The sequence below is a fragment of the Callorhinus ursinus genome, unplaced genomic scaffold, assembly GCF_003265705.2.
Source record: "Callorhinus ursinus isolate GAN/ISIS: 27379988/994484 unplaced genomic scaffold, GSC_fseal_2.0 scaffold8, whole genome shotgun sequence".
NCBI classification, from domain to species: Eukaryota; Metazoa; Chordata; class Mammalia; order Carnivora; family Otariidae; genus Callorhinus; species Callorhinus ursinus.
The window spans coordinates 26,595,843-26,611,268 of record NW_027397070.1 but is presented as its reverse complement, the minus strand read 5'-3'; the positions used below and the strand labels follow the sequence as shown (position 1 = coordinate 26,611,268).

Genomic DNA, 15,426 nt, shown 5'->3' with positions numbered 1-15,426 from the left:
AAATAAACTTCCTAGGCACTACTAAATTATAAAATATGGTTGTTGCCCTCAAGAAACTTATAGCTGGGGAACTAGAAAATATACGTAAAAAGAGGACTACATAAAGTAGGATGTGTTAAGTTCCAGTGAAGTGATACAGACGTTATGCAGCTCCGGTCAGTAGAAGCAGAAGAGCAAGGAGGACCCAGACTAAGTATTAGTCTGATAATGCAGACCATGGGGGACAAGGAGGAGAAAAATTTGGTTAGACTTAAGGACCTGTGAGATGACACTGGAAAATCATTCAAGTAACTATAAATAAGGAGAGTAACTTTATGTGCCTACTGGGGCAGGCAGGAAAGGAGGGAAGCCTGCAGGATGAAAATGCCAGCAGCCACTTGGTCTCGGTGTTGGGAGCAAGAGGATCTCTTCTGGGTACTATGGTGGACTGCAGAGTACAAATCCCTTAAGAAAGGGGAAGCTGTTATGTTGCTCCCAAAAAATCATCGCCATGCCTTCTGGTTTTTCAAAAGATGTTGCAGAATTCAATTTTTTTTTAATTAAAAATTTCAACTTTTAAATGTTGGCAAAAAAATGTTTTAATACTATGTTAGAAACCAAAACATGTCTGCAGCCAGTCTTCCCGGTGGGCCACAGGATTGCAGCTCTGGTTTGGCACGTTGAATTCCCATGCTTAAGAGCCCTGGACTTCATCCTGTAGTCACTGACTTAAGAGACTTAACATTTATTTCAAAATTTGCTTAGTTTTATACCTCTGCACACTCCAGTATTTACCATGTAAAACACCTAGGGCTGCCAAATTATTTCACATTGGCCTTGTGTCAGAATTTCTCTGTTACAAGCCAATTATGCTCATTTAACTAACTGTGGAGTGACTTATAAGTTTCAGCTGAAAAAACATTCAAAATGATACTAATAGAGCAGTGTTGACAGAGCAGTACCTAAGAGAATGCTGACCTTATGTGTACACCACAACCCACTGGAAACACACATACAGCCCCTGGAGCGCCATTTCTCAAAAAACACGTACCATAATCCATTGCAAAAGAAAAGCCCTTGTTCTTTCCAGCATTTTCCCATAATTAGCAACTTTCTAAAGACTATTACTATACTTTTCTTTTATTACCAAACAACATTCAAACACATGTAACAAAGTTTTAATTCTACCATTCACCTTAAGCTTTTAACTACCCAAAAACAATATTTAAGCATTAAAGGCCTATGTGTTAACATTTTAATAAGCTTAGGGAAAGAAAAGATAATTAGTATCAGAGACTTGTTGATTCATTTTGATGATAGTATTACAGAAAGTCAGCATTATAATTGAAAGGTAATTCCCAGAAGAGAAAATCCTTGGTGCATAATTATGATATACAATACAGAACTATGAAAATTGCATAATCGCATGCTTTGAAATAATATTCACAATGGAAGATATCGGCAAGGTATAAAATAAATCTAAAACATGCAATGTTTCTATTACTTAATTTGTTCTCCCCTCTTGGGAACTCCTAACCTGAGCCATCCATTCCGTGAATGAAGGCTTCCAGGTCCATGGGGCACTAGGATATGTGACTGGTCAGCTGAAACCTATCACCATTGCTGAAAAGGAAGCCAACTCAAAGCACAGGTCTCCCCGGGGCTCTGTTGTATCCTTTTCATAGAAAGGATCAAGGGGTTGAAGTAAAGAACACCTCTTTACTACAAACAGAACAAAACAAAGTCTCAACACAAAGCGACAGTGCTTCCAGGATATAGTTCTTATCAAAGGGATGCAATTTAGAATAAAGAAACTGCACCAGAACTACTTTTCTACTTCTAAAGAAACGGACTACAATCTAAACACTAGGATCTCTACCAGTAATAACTAGAAGGAAGCTCAAAGGCTCCCCCCATCCCTGTCAGAGCCTGTTGAAGACCCTCATGGCCTCTAGTATTCTGAAGTCCCACCCCAAAGTCTATCAGATATATTAAATAGTACTCACATTCAATATTGGATATTTATAAAAAACTGAACTGAAAATCAGAATTCTCTTTCAAAAGCTTTTTATTCCCTCTTGAGCCCACGCCAGTCAGGTTTTGTGCCCACCCCTCCACTGACACAGCTCTTGTCAAGGTCACCGATGGCTTCCCTTGCTAAATCCAACGAGCAACTCAAGCCCTCATCCCACTTGACCTCTCACACCTCTCAGCCTCTGACACCAATGATTCACTCGCTCTTGCCTCAGACACTTTACTTGACTTCAAGGATATCCTTCCAATTTCCCCCCTATCATTCTGGCTGTACCTTCTCAGTCTGCTTTACTGGTTCCTTCTTACCAACTCAATCTCTAAGGGTTGAAACACCTCAGGATCAGCCCAAGTGCCTCATCACAAAAAAACTACTCACAGTTCACTCTTCCCATCTTGTGGGTCAAAAGAAATAACAGTATCTTCTAATAATAACACTTAGGAAATGGAGACATTTAGGTCCACTATGTTGGAAATATGTGCATAATTCCTATGTTGTAAGATAATTTCTTAGGAGATTTCCTCTCTTCTTCAACAAACTGTAAACACTGGTATGACCCAAGGTTTGGTCCACGGATTGCTTTCTCTGTTTACAAACATTCCTTAAAGGATCTCATCCAAATTCTGTTGGCACCTCCCAAATTTGAGTCTCCAGCCTGGATGTCTTAGACTCCAGATTCCTTTTTTTTTTTTTAAAGATTTTATTTATTTATTTGACAGAGACAGAGATAGCGAGAGCAGGAACATGGGCAGGGGGAATGGGAGAGGGAGAAGCAGGCTCCCCGCCGAGCAGGGAGCCCGACCCCAGGACCCTGGGATCTTCACCTGAGCTGAAGGCAGATGCTTAACGACTGAGCCACCCGGGTGCCTAAACTCCAGATTTCTATATCCTACAACCTACTCAACTTCTCCACTTGGAAGTCAAACATTACATGTTTAAAGCAGCTCCTAGTTATCTTTTGCAAACCAACTCCTCCATCAGATCCCATCTCGGTTCATGGCAACTCAATAATTATGCAAAAAGTCTTGACGTTATCCTTACTCTGATCTCTCTCATACTCCTCTAACAGTTGGCCAGGAAATCTTAGTGGTTTGATCTACAAAATAAACCCTGGTCATTTCTCACCACCTCCTCTACTGCTATTGACATTTCTCATTTGGATTATTATCAACAGCTGCTAACTTGTATCCCTGCTTCTGCCCTTGACCACCCTGCTCCACTTTTCTATCTCAACATAGCAGCCAGTGATTCTATTAAAATGCAAATCAAATCCCCTTACTCCTGCTCAAAGCTCTCCAAAGATTCCCCATTTCACTCAGAGTAAAAGCCTAAATTCCTAAAATGGTCCACCAGTCAGGCCCTACAGGACATGCCACCTAAACCTTTTTGACCTCAACTACTACTACTACTCTGTGACCTTCTCACTGTTCCTGAAACACACCAACCACACTTGTGCCTGAGGCCTTTGCTAATCTCTGATGGAATGCTCTCCACCCCCCACCAAGTATCTCTGTATGGCCAACTTCCTCCTCCAAGTCATCTTCTCTGTGAGTCCTATCAGGACCATACTACTTCAAATTGCCAAAGGCCCCACTACCCTCCTCCAACTCTACCAATGTCCCTTACCCTGTTCTATTTTTCTTTTTCCCACCACACTTAGTACTTTCTAAAATACTGTAAAATTTGCCTTGTTGTGTTTACTGTTTGTCTTCTAATAGGATATACACTCCATGAAGGCAGGCCTTTTGTCTTTATTTTGTTCACTGACATATCTCTAGGGCCTAGAATAGTGCATGGAACACAGTAGGCATACATTATATTAAATGAATGAAGTTAAATAAACATTTAATAATTCCAATTTCATAGTTTCCTTTTAATATTTGAGTCTTTTACTAGGGTCCTAACCTTTTTATTGTTGTTGTTCCCAGAAAAGCTCCTTTGTACTTGAAAAAGAGAAAGATCCCAGCCTGACCTCATGGCCCAACACAAATCCTGCAGCCCCAGGGAAGCAAGGGACATCCTACCTTTGGCCATTAGCGATTCTGCTCCCTAAAACTAGGACTCCATTTAGCACTTATCTGAAAACATCTAATATCTTTCCACACACATGTATTTTATTCACCCACCTAGACAGGAAGCACTTTGGCAGGACTTGCACAAAGTATTCAACATGGTCCTGGATACTTCTGAAACCCATTTTTTTGATGGACACAGTAAACTCAATGCTTTAAAAAATGTTCACTAAGTTCAAGATATTACACAATGTGTTACAGGGCATGGGGTTATACAGAGTAGGTCCCGCTTTTAATGAACACAGTAGAATGATACATCATGATAATTCTGGAGGATCCTGTGGCCTATTTTGACTGTGCTTATAATTATGCTGTTTAGATGTAAATGTGTCTTTCTAATGTGCTTAAGTTTGTTCTTCTTAAACGCTCTTTTTAAACTTTCAGACTATTAATTTCCGTTGAATGAATGGTCTAAAATTGTAAGCTCTGGGCCTCATGAAAGAAAATTATAAAGGGGTCTGACCCACAATATATAAACTGTGCCAATGGAGGGGGGTAGGGATGAGAGAAATAAACAACAATTGCTTTATACCAATAATAGTGGTTTTCTTTAAAAGTACATAAAATCTATGCAGAGCAAAAGACATGGGCCATTTGGCACTCTTTACATTTAAAAATACTTTGCACAACCTTAATTATCATAGAGAGAGTATTTTTTAATCTGGAGATTTATTTTTTAGCATCTGGAAAGAATTATCTAGCAAGCAGAAGCTGAGAGACTGAGTGAGACTACTGGAAATTAGAAGAGAATTAGGAAAAAATCAATCAATTAGTGATCAGTGGGACAGGCCAGCAGCTACTCTAAGTGCAGCAACATATACTGCCCGGTATCTGTACCTGAGAAATACTAGGTTTTGTTGCCTGCTGAATGTCATCAAAAACAAAACATAATAAAATCTCATGAGTTGCTTGTAAATTAAAGGCTCAGGGACTTCCAAGAAAACTAAAAATCCTATACATCGGGTTTTTTTTGTCCTCAGTAATAAGAGCTAACATTACTTGGCAATTTACTGTGTCAGACCATGCCATTGCATTATATGTACTATTTCATTTAATAATCAAAACCACACTGCGGTATAATTACTATCATTATCCTCATTTTACAGATAAGGAAAAAGAGGTTCAGAGAATTAAGTAACTTCCTCAAGGTTACACACTGGAAGATAGTGGAGCCTGTATCTGGGCCCCAAAGGACTGATTGCAAAGACCTCGGTTTTTTTGTCTTTGTTTTTAAGATTTTACTTATTTGACAGAGAGAGCCACAGTGAGAGCAGGAACCCAAGCAGGGGGAGTGGGAGAGGGAGAAGCAGGCTCTCTGCTGAGCAGGGAGCCTGATGCGGGCCCGATCCCAAGACCCTGGGATCATGACCTGAGCGGAAGGCAGACGCTTAACGACGAAGCAACCCAGGCGCCCAAAGATCTCGTTCTTACCATTATACTTTCCTGCTTCTCTTCCATGTCACCTCCAACATACTACTCTTTCTGCAGTAACTTCAGCGAGCAACTTGTCAGAGTTGTGACCCTATTGTGAGCATGTTTTTTTTCTATTTTCTAAGATTACACATGCTAAGTTTTTGCTGTTCTAAGCAGTATCTCATTTGAGCAGAATATATTTACTACCCATTTTTAAAACTTTTGTTATTTTACCTGTTTTTCATCTTGCTTATGAGCCTACGTCAAAATTCTGAGCCTTTTCTTAAACCACAAAAAATGCCCTTTTTCTCTTTAGGGAAACACGAAAGAAAGATACTTATATATCATTTGTTTCCCTTTGTAAGCATTTTGTTTTATCTATTAGATTTCTCATAATCCTATGTTTTACAGTAAATGCTTCCTGGAGACTGCCACAGACTTCAGCATCTGAATTTCACGTTGTTGTGGGTAGAGACAGGATGTTTCCAGGGATGTTTACAAAAAGATAACTTGAAGGAGGGGGAAGGGTGTCCAGCGGAGGAGGAACGTGTGTAAAAGGTGGGGACATAATGGCCGGAAGAGGCAAACAAAAAACAAAAAAAGAATAAAGAATTTTTCACAGTATCTTCTTAAGAGTGAACTATTCTGAAAATATTTAGAAAGCAATCCTTTGAAATTGGGGTCCAACCTAGTTCATTTATAGATCAATGAAACAATGAATCAGGAGGGACCTCGAGATGTCACCTACCTCACTTAATACCCAATATCTCACTAGAAAGGCCTAGAACACAGGGAGAAGGAGAAAAGGGAGAAAGAGACGTTCAAGGGACTTCTGCATGGGAGGAAGCCCTGAGGAGGTAAAATGCTGCCTCACTGGGCTACTGCTCTGTTTACTCTGGGCAGCTCTGAGTCTATCTGAACAGAGCCACAGAAGACCTTGGTGTCAATCAGAAAAGGGCACCCCATCCTTAGGCCGGTGGACTCACTGCTTGGGCTGCAGAGTAGGTTTTAGCGGTCAGACGGCACTAATCTAGACTAGACTGAGGGTCAGAGGGTCAGAAGCAGCTTGTACTCTTGACGCTGTCGTGAGCCCCGAGACTCTGAGTCCCTCAACCTCACAAGGCCTCAGTCCCTCCACTTCTAAAAAATGGTGAGGCTAGCTGCCACCTGAGGTCTCCTCCCTCTTCCCAATTCTCAGGTAAAATCTGGCAATATCCAGCTGGTATATTCCTGGGTCCCTGAAACACTAAGATTCTGTGGACTGAGTTGAGACTTCAGTGTTTTTGTAATGTTGCATTTTTTTCTCTCACATTTCTGAAGTATTTTTCTCTTTTTATCTTAAGACTATATTCTCCTTTCAACTCCAAAGTGCTCCACTTTTTTTGAGCCATCAAAAGGTCATACCCTACATATCAGCCCCAAATTCCCCAAAATGTCCATCAACAGAATGGATAAATAAACTGGGTACATTCATCCACAGAAGTAAAAGAAAAAAGCACTGCTACCTGCATCAATTTGGACATGACACTATGTTGAGCTGAAGAAGACAAAAAAGAGAACTCATATTTGATTGCACTTAAATGCAGTCTGAGAACAGATTAAAACTAACCCATGGCAAAGAATGTCAGAAGAGCGGTTATCCCTGGGGCAGGGATTACCAATGTAAGGAGAGGCTTCTAGGGGGCAGGGGGTTGAGGTAATGATCTGGTTTTTTGATTTGGATGCTGGCTGCCTGGATATGATCACTTCATGGTATACACTTCTGATCTGTGCCTTTTTCTGGTTGTATCTAATTATTCAATAACAAGTTCAAAGAAATAAAGCCACAGGGACACCCCCACCCCCAAAGCCATCTACTGAAATTGGGACAGTACACGTGCTGCTACTTGTGGGGAGAAAAATAACTACTCATTTAATATAAACCACACAAAGAACTACCTGAAAAGCTTTTCATTAATTTCCTAAAATCTTCATCGAGAACTTCTTTGATTTTTATAATGATTTCCTCCTTCATATGAAACTATGGTTATAAGTTAGTATAAGATAATTGCTTTTCTGTGTTCATACACCTGAAAAACGTTACTGCTCAACATTCTATAATAAATATGTATAAAGGCAGGGTTATTAGAAAACCTCTGAAAATATTCCTGGATAATCAATTAGGAATGCTGAAGGTTCTAAATAGTTATTTTTGGTCAGAATTATCCCAGTTATCACATTAATGAAATAAACTAGATAATGCCCAGATTTCTACTTGGTTTCTTCCTGTACAGGTTAAACTCTGTTAGGTAAGCCACACAGGTGGGGAAAGGCATTCAGGAAAATCTTATGCTCAGACAGGTCCAAGAAAGCTCCAGTCAACACTGCCTTCTCTTCTGGCCTATCACTGGTTTATTTGAATTTGGTGCAGCACTACACGTTTCTCCTCCTGAGAAAATTCTTCCTGTCAGATCAGTGATTCCTTTCCCCTTCCCAGTGTTCTATAATCTCTTTTTGGTCAATATGGTATACTACATGATTGCTCCACTTGATACAGAAAAAAAGTTGTATTATACAAACTTGCATCAGAAGAAATTACACCACCAAATCATATCAGATAACCTGGAAGCATAGGTAGCTTGTTTTCACTCAAATTTTATGATAACTCCGGCCACTACTACTGTAGAGCCTCTCTGGTCCCACAGCATGGCAGGCAGGCTCTAGTTCTCACAAGCGTTTGAGCTAATAATTAAATATTTGTAGAATCATTAGAGTTTAGACAAAAAATGTTCCCAGTCTTTGAAATGAGAAGTGGTGTGGGGTGGGGGCAGAACACAATAATAAGCATCCAGTCCCTAAACATTATTTAACACCAAAGCAGCAATTCGACACAAATGCAGGCAAGCTTTCCAAGATAAATAGCACTTAACAGCACTATTTCATGTTGTATACAGATTGTGTAGGGCACCTTAATACTAATCCTTTTTTTCTCAGCTAAAAAGATCTTACTTTTTAATTTCCACTTTTAAATAGAAAGTTTTCCCTACTTCAGCCTTGTTTTAAATATTCATCCTAAGTTCAGATTTTCCTTGCAACTCAACGCCCAGTATTCTACTTCCTCCTTCCTCTCAAATTATTCCTTTAACTTGTTTCTACTTATTTTTATAGGCCCCCAAAGCCTCTTCCTCCGGATAATATGCAATTCAATTTTAGTACATGTGCTCCCGAAGCGAGCGCGATAATATGCAATTCAAAAAGCCCTCTTCTACCCTCCATGTCAAAGTTTAACTACAGAGGCCAAAAATACTATCTTTCCTGTGTGGGTTTAGGAAAGATACATTTTTTTAAAAGATTTTATTTATCTATTTGAAAGAGACAGAGATAGCAAGAGCAGGATTAGGTGGAGAGGGAGAAACAGAAGCATACACCCCACTGAGCAGGGAGCCCCAGGACATGGCGGGGGGCCTCTGTGGTGCTCAAAGGTAGACGCTTAACTGACTGAGTCACCCAGGTGCCCCTAGGAAAGACAGATTTTAACTAAAATTTCACCACTCATAAAATTCCTTCATTGTATCTTTTCTATTTCCCCCTCCTACACTCAATTGTTTAATACACAATCACAATGCAATTAAACTCCCAATGTGTAATTATATAATCAAAGACTTCTTGAAAGTATATAATTTTAAGTGTGTAACACACACCATTTATAACTTTAGTGCTGGAAGTACAGATTTTTCTAAGCTACTGGAGTTTTCTTATAGGTTGTGTTTGTTGTTTCTTGTTGGTGAGGGAGCAGGGTAGAGGACCATCATGTAAGGACCAATTGCTTAATATAGGAAACCAGAAACTGTATTACAACAGGATTCTACTGAAGACTGCGAACACACAAAACTCTTTATTTTCTTTAAAACAACATTGGAATTGCATAAACGAAAGCCAAAGATTCTATGCTTTGCCCATAAGAATACACAATACTGAATACTTCTGGCTTTCCTACACAGGCTTCATTTACCAAACCAGGGTATTTATAAGGTTTGTGTTAACGTGAAATCGGAAAAACCCATCTCTGCATAAACACAGAAAACTTTCTATCCTTTAGAACACTTAAAACAATTTTAAGACTTTATAGAAGGCCCCTGAAATTTAGTTCTGAACTCAGAAAACCACCTAAGGGATAATTTGTGAATGCCATCTGGGATCCAGGCAGTTTCATCAACAAAAGGGAAAACTTGTTGAGATCATCCAAATCTAAAATTCACATACATTTTTACATCTGGACTGAGTTAATCTTTTCTTGGTACTGGCTTTCATGTAATAAAATAATTGTTTGCAGGTTTTATTTTTTTTTTTAACCCTGTCTCAGAAATCAAAATGTGCAGCATCCAAGTTGAAAACTACAAAGAATTCCTTTATCAAAAAAGTTGTGAGACAGGACTCATTTACACTAAACTCTGAACTTGACAATTCAGGCAAAAACAATTCGGTTTGAAACTTTCATTTCAAGCATCTGCCACAAAAAGCCTACACAACTCTATTATGTCGTAAGTTCTGAAAGCCAAAGGCTTTTTAAGTGTAGTTAAAAGTGGAAACAAAGTCCAGAAACTAGAAAAGCTTTACAACCCCCACTTCCCTGGATTCAGCTAGCCCAATTGAATGAGTTTTTACAGAACGGGTTGCCAGAAATGATTACCTAGCACATGGACACTTTGCTTTCAAACGCAGTGTCTTCATCCTAGCCCCTATTGTTTTCCTGGAAACCCAGGAGCATCTTAAATCAGCAAGTTCAAATTATGTACTTGAAGCTGATAGCTTACCCAGGTTGTCCCCCAGAAAGGAGGGAGTGGAAATAGAGAAAGATTTCCTTTCCCTTAAGATGTTTTGAGTTCTGCAAGAACTGATGATTACTGTGGTCCATCAGTGTCAGATCTCAGGCATTTTTACAAGCAATTCAAAAGAGGGAAAATTAGTTCATATTACAGTCAGTCTGCTTTCTGGGAAAGATATCCTGCAGATAACTTACTTGATAGTAGATATCCCCTGGGGGACCCTTCTCATCTAATGATCCCAAAGGTCCATTTTAATATGAAATATAAATCCAGTTTGTTTACAAACGTACTGAAAGAGCATTTAAATGTCAGCTATCTCATATTGTGGAGTAATTTCATTTTTAACATAATACTTTTATTTCTCAAAACCACACCCAAGGAAAATGATTAAGTGCTACAAGTTTTATTACAAAGGACAACAGCAAAAGCATCTGTTTTCCTGCCTCTCCCCTCTGGTCTTCTCCCCTCCCCCACTCTCTACGGAGCAGGCTGTTTGTAAGTCTTAGTGGTTGTTAAAATTACTTTCTACAATACTCTCATGATGCTGTAGATTCTGAAAAACTTCTTATCCTTTAACATTGCTGAGCCTGAATTTATGCCCTGCCCTAAGAAGAAAAAAATCCAAAAGTCAAAAGCCTTTTTAATGACAGATGTATTACGGAAAATTTTCCCCACAAAGTTTTGATGCTGTGAAATATCAACTCCCTGAAATCACAGAAAGGAAATGACTTACATTCTTGGAAAATGAAGCCACTAGCAGCTTTCTCCAACATTATTTTCTAATCCCTAAACTACACCCTGTGGCAACGGGGAGTATTTCGTGCAAAAGCTAAATTTAAATAGATGCTTATAAAACCAATAAACAAACACCGTGGGATCTCAGAGAAAAAGGGAGAGAATCAGATCCTTTTCCTGCACACTCAAAAAAAGCTGGAGAGCACAGGCTTGAAGTCAAAAGCAACCTGAGAACGCTTGCTGAAGTTTTCCTTCCCCGCTGTGGGCAATGCAAAGCTCCTGAGGGAAATTCTGGCAACACAGATTTTGCCAAAAAATAAAAACGAAAAGGGTGTAAAGGAGCTAATATTTCTTTGGACACTAACTACACAACTGCACGGCCTAAAAATCTGCCAGCTTTCATTTCAACTTTAAAATATGCTTGTTTTGACAGCTTTCCATTTATTCATGCCCTTAAAGAAAACGCCCTCCCCATCAGGTTATGCTGTCCCAGGACTCGAGGTGCTGTTAGAAGCCCCATGGATCTCATACGGGTGGCCCCCAGCGGTCCATACCTGACAGTTCCTGGCCCTCCCCGAGGACAGGCTGGTGGTCTCCTCTGCCTGGGGCCCGGCCTGTACGCCGCAAGCACCTCCAGGAACCCAAATTCTGCAGGCCGCGCCCCCCACTCACATCCCACCGAGGCCCCCTTCTGGCGTCGCCGAGCCCCAGCTCAATCTCCGGCCCCCCGACCAGACACTTCAGGGACCGTGGGGCAGACACCGCGCTCGCGTCCCTTCCCGCAGCCCGGCTGCCGGGCCCCGGCGCGCGCACAACAGGCGGCACGGCACCCAGGAATGCAGGGTTCAGGGGCTGGCCCCGGCGCCCCGTCAAAGGCGCGAGCGATGGGGCGCAACCGACAGGCGCCCCCAGAACAGGGCGCCGGAAACCACCGGGGAGCCGAGCGCGGCACCGTGAGCCCGGGGCGCAGCCCGCAGCCCCGGTCGGCCTCCCGCCCTCGCCGCACAGGCGGCCACGGAGCTCCGCGTCTCCCCCGCTGCCGGGCTCGGCTGCCCCGGGGCCCTGTCCTCCCGCCCCGGTGTGGGCGAGCTCTGCCAGTGGAGAGGCGACCTTCCAGCCCGGTGCCCGACGCCCAGAGCCGAGGAAGCTAGAAGAAGGCGAAGAAAGACGCAGAGAAGGGGACACTGCTTTAGCTGGGGCTCTCGACTCCCAGAAACCCTCCCAAAGTCCCGTCCAGCCGCCGCCGCCGCCCGGCCGGCAGGGGGCACAGTGGGCAGCCGGGGCGCGGTGGCCGGGCTAGAGGCCGACTGGGAGGTCCCCAGGCACCGAGTTCCCGCTCGTACCTCGCAGAAAGCCCGGAGCACCAGGCGTCGGACTCGCGTAAGCTCCCCGTCCCTTCCTGCTTGCGCCGCGCCAGCCCGGCTCCTCTCAGCCCCTCTGCCCCGGCGGCTTGACGAGCGCTCCGCGTCCGCCCCGCCCCCCGCCCACGCCTCCCGCCCCGCCCCCAGAGGCTCCGCCCACACGCCCGCCCCGAGGTGGCGGGGGTGGCCGCCGAGCAGCGGGAGCCGAGAGCCTAGCTTGCGGCCGCACGTGGAGCCTGCCGGCCCCGCCCCGGACCCAACCAAGCGTCCCGCGGAGGGGTGCCGCCACTCGGGGATGGGAGAAAGCGCAGGGCACCGCACCTCCCGGGTCCTGAGGAAGGAGGAGAGTGGCAGAAGAGCGCTGTGTGTGGACCACTGCGATCTAGGCCTTTCCCCACGACGGAAGCGGGAGGGCACGCTGTCAGCTTCCCCCTTCTGGCCGAATGGCCCTCTCCGGCGCTCGGCCCCCGCTCCCCTGGAACGCTCCCTCCCGAGGCCAGTCGGGCTGGGCGGGGGTGGCTGTTTGGCCTGAGCATCGTCTTACTAATTCGGAACGACGGAGTAGAGGCCACTCAAAGAGGAGGCGATCCCAGCGGAGGAGGCTTCGTGACTCCTAGCTTCCCTCCCGTCCTCCTGTCCCGCACCCACCGGCCCACCCACCACTCGGGACGCCGCGCCCTCGTGGGTTTTTATACTGTTTGGAGGGGGCGCCGCCCGGAAGCCAAGCCTACCCCCGCTAACTCTTATTTCTGCAGTTGTAGACACAGCCTCTGTTTGCTGTGGTTTTAGCGTTTGTGACCCCTCAGAAATTATATTTGCCCGCTCCCAAAGGTGGCTGGAGGGTTTGGCGGGTGATGCAAAGCGCCGCTGGAAGTTTTTTTTTTTTTTTAAGATTTTATTTACTTATTTGAGAGAGAGAGAGAGAATGAGAGATAGAAAGCACGAGAGGGAAGAGGGTCAGAGGGAGAAGCAGACTCTCCGCTGAGCAGGGAGCCCGATGCGGGACTCGATCCCGGGACTCCAGGATCATGACCCGAGCCGAAGGCAGTCGCTTAACCAACTGAGCCACCCAGGCGCCCGGAAGTTGTTTTTATGGCACTAAGAATCGAATCAGAAGATTGAGGTTTCTTTGCCTCCTTTAGTTGCTGGGTCTGGGGAAGAGCGGGTCCGCCTGTGCCCGCTAGGACCTGCTGCTGGGAACTGGAGACACGGGAGAGACCCAGCTTCCACCTGGTCCCCAGGCCCTGGACGCACAGTGCTCCCACCTGGTGGGCTTCTGCCCTCTGAGGTCTTTTAACGCTGACTGCCGACCCCAGGGACCCCTGGCCAGGGGTGGCAGGAACGCCCCACAGGGCCCCTCACTTAAGGAGGAATAAGGTGTATGTTTCCGGGTCTGACAAATGGGTGAGGAGACAAACAGGGGAGGGCCTGAGAAAGGACATTACTCAAAATCAGATTATGCTTACAGAAGCCAATTTAACGGCTTTGCTCTTTTAATCCAAACATCAGTATGCAAAGCTGGCTGGGACTGGTTGAAAGTGTACCTGTTTGTGTGCCTCCTTTGCTTGGCAAAAGAAACTCAGTTTTGTGTTCATTAGGGCTGAAGCTAACTTGGAATAGTTGCCTCATTTGCAGCTTTTACTATTTGGGAACCATGACCCTGGAACTGAATATGAGAAGCTGTGATCTTTTTTCACAGTTGATAATACACTCAGAGTTTCTTTCTGATAAAGCAAAGCAGCAGTGTCTAAAGATATTGCCCTTATGATTTTTAAGTCATGACTTCATTATGGAAAAGAGAACAAGAGCTACGTTTCAATGAGTGCCTTCTAAATTAGTTGTATTTAATTAATAGACTAAAATTAAAAATTGGTTGATGGTAGTTGATGACAATGTAAGCATTTAAAAGTGGAGGACTGCACTTTTCTCTCATTTTTATCTTTTACATGTATTCAGAGTGAGTGCATAGTGAACATGAGTTGTTAAGGTCTTTAATTAATTTGATGTCTAATTAGATAGTCCAGCATTTCATATGTAAAGATAAATGAGTAATGCTTTACTATCTTGGAAAACAGTTCCTAAATCTGATTTCTTTTCAGGCTTTCTCCATCTAGCCGATAAAGAACAACATATTGTTAGATTGTGAAACATTGCTGCAAGATAAAATAATTAGGTAACCCAAGGAGCAAAATATTTTGAACAGCTTTTTTAAAAAAAACGTATGTTTAAGGGGTGCCTGTGGGTGACTCAGTCGGTTAAGCAACTGCCTACGGCTCAGGTCATGATCTCAGGGTTCTGGGATCGAGTCCTGCGTTGGGCTCCCTGCTCAGCAGGGAGCCTGCTTCTCCCTCTCCTGCTGCTGCTACTCTGCTTGCTTGTGCTCTCTCTCTTTCTCTCTCTGTCAAATAAATAAATAAATAATCTTAAAACAAACAAGCATATGTTTAAGATTGGGTTTATGGTCTAGAATTAGATTGTGGCAAAATTTACTATGTGAATATTTTTTGAATCATAATGATCATATTAACAGTGAATACCACAAAAAACATGGACTCTTACATGATACATTTTGTAAACTAAGTACTTAAAAACTCTTAAAAAACCATTTTATAACCCCCTGAAACATCATAAAATTCTGAAAGGATTGCTTTGGAAAACAACACATAATCCACTCAAGATGGAAATGGAGCTGAGAGAGGATGGGTTGTTGTAGATACTTCTTATACAGGAAATGTTTTCCTGCACTTATTACAGTAAAGAATACAAATTCATAGGTAAAGTTATATATTATGATTCTTTTTGATGTTGAGAAATAGTTCTATTTCACTGATATGATGAGATGTTTTCCTAAATATAAGACATTGCCCATCAGTGAAACATCACCTTAAGCACATCTTAAATTACTACTTTTTCCATGGCATGAAAATATTAACATAACTATATTTTTGCCTTTTTTTTTTAAAGAAGTTATTCATTCCATGAATTTATTGAGTACTTCCAAATGCCAGGCACAGGATTAGACTCTGGGA

At 43.0% G+C, this 15,426-nt stretch overlaps 1 protein-coding gene across 3 annotated transcripts in view; it reads right to left on the bottom strand.

Moving 5' to 3' along the window:
• FRMD6 (FERM domain containing 6) overlaps nt 1-12,496 on the bottom strand; it is an 80,480-nt gene extending 67,984 nt beyond the window's left edge. For 2 of the 3 annotated variants that reach the window (XM_025870050.2, XM_025870051.2), the window contains exon 1: nt 12,380-12,496. The gene's annotated coding sequence lies outside the window, so the exon portion shown is untranslated. The remainder of the gene's footprint in view (nt 1-12,379) is intronic. The other variant, XM_073895218.1, reaches the window with a different exon arrangement.
• Between the last annotated feature and the right edge of the window lie 2,930 nt (nt 12,497-15,426).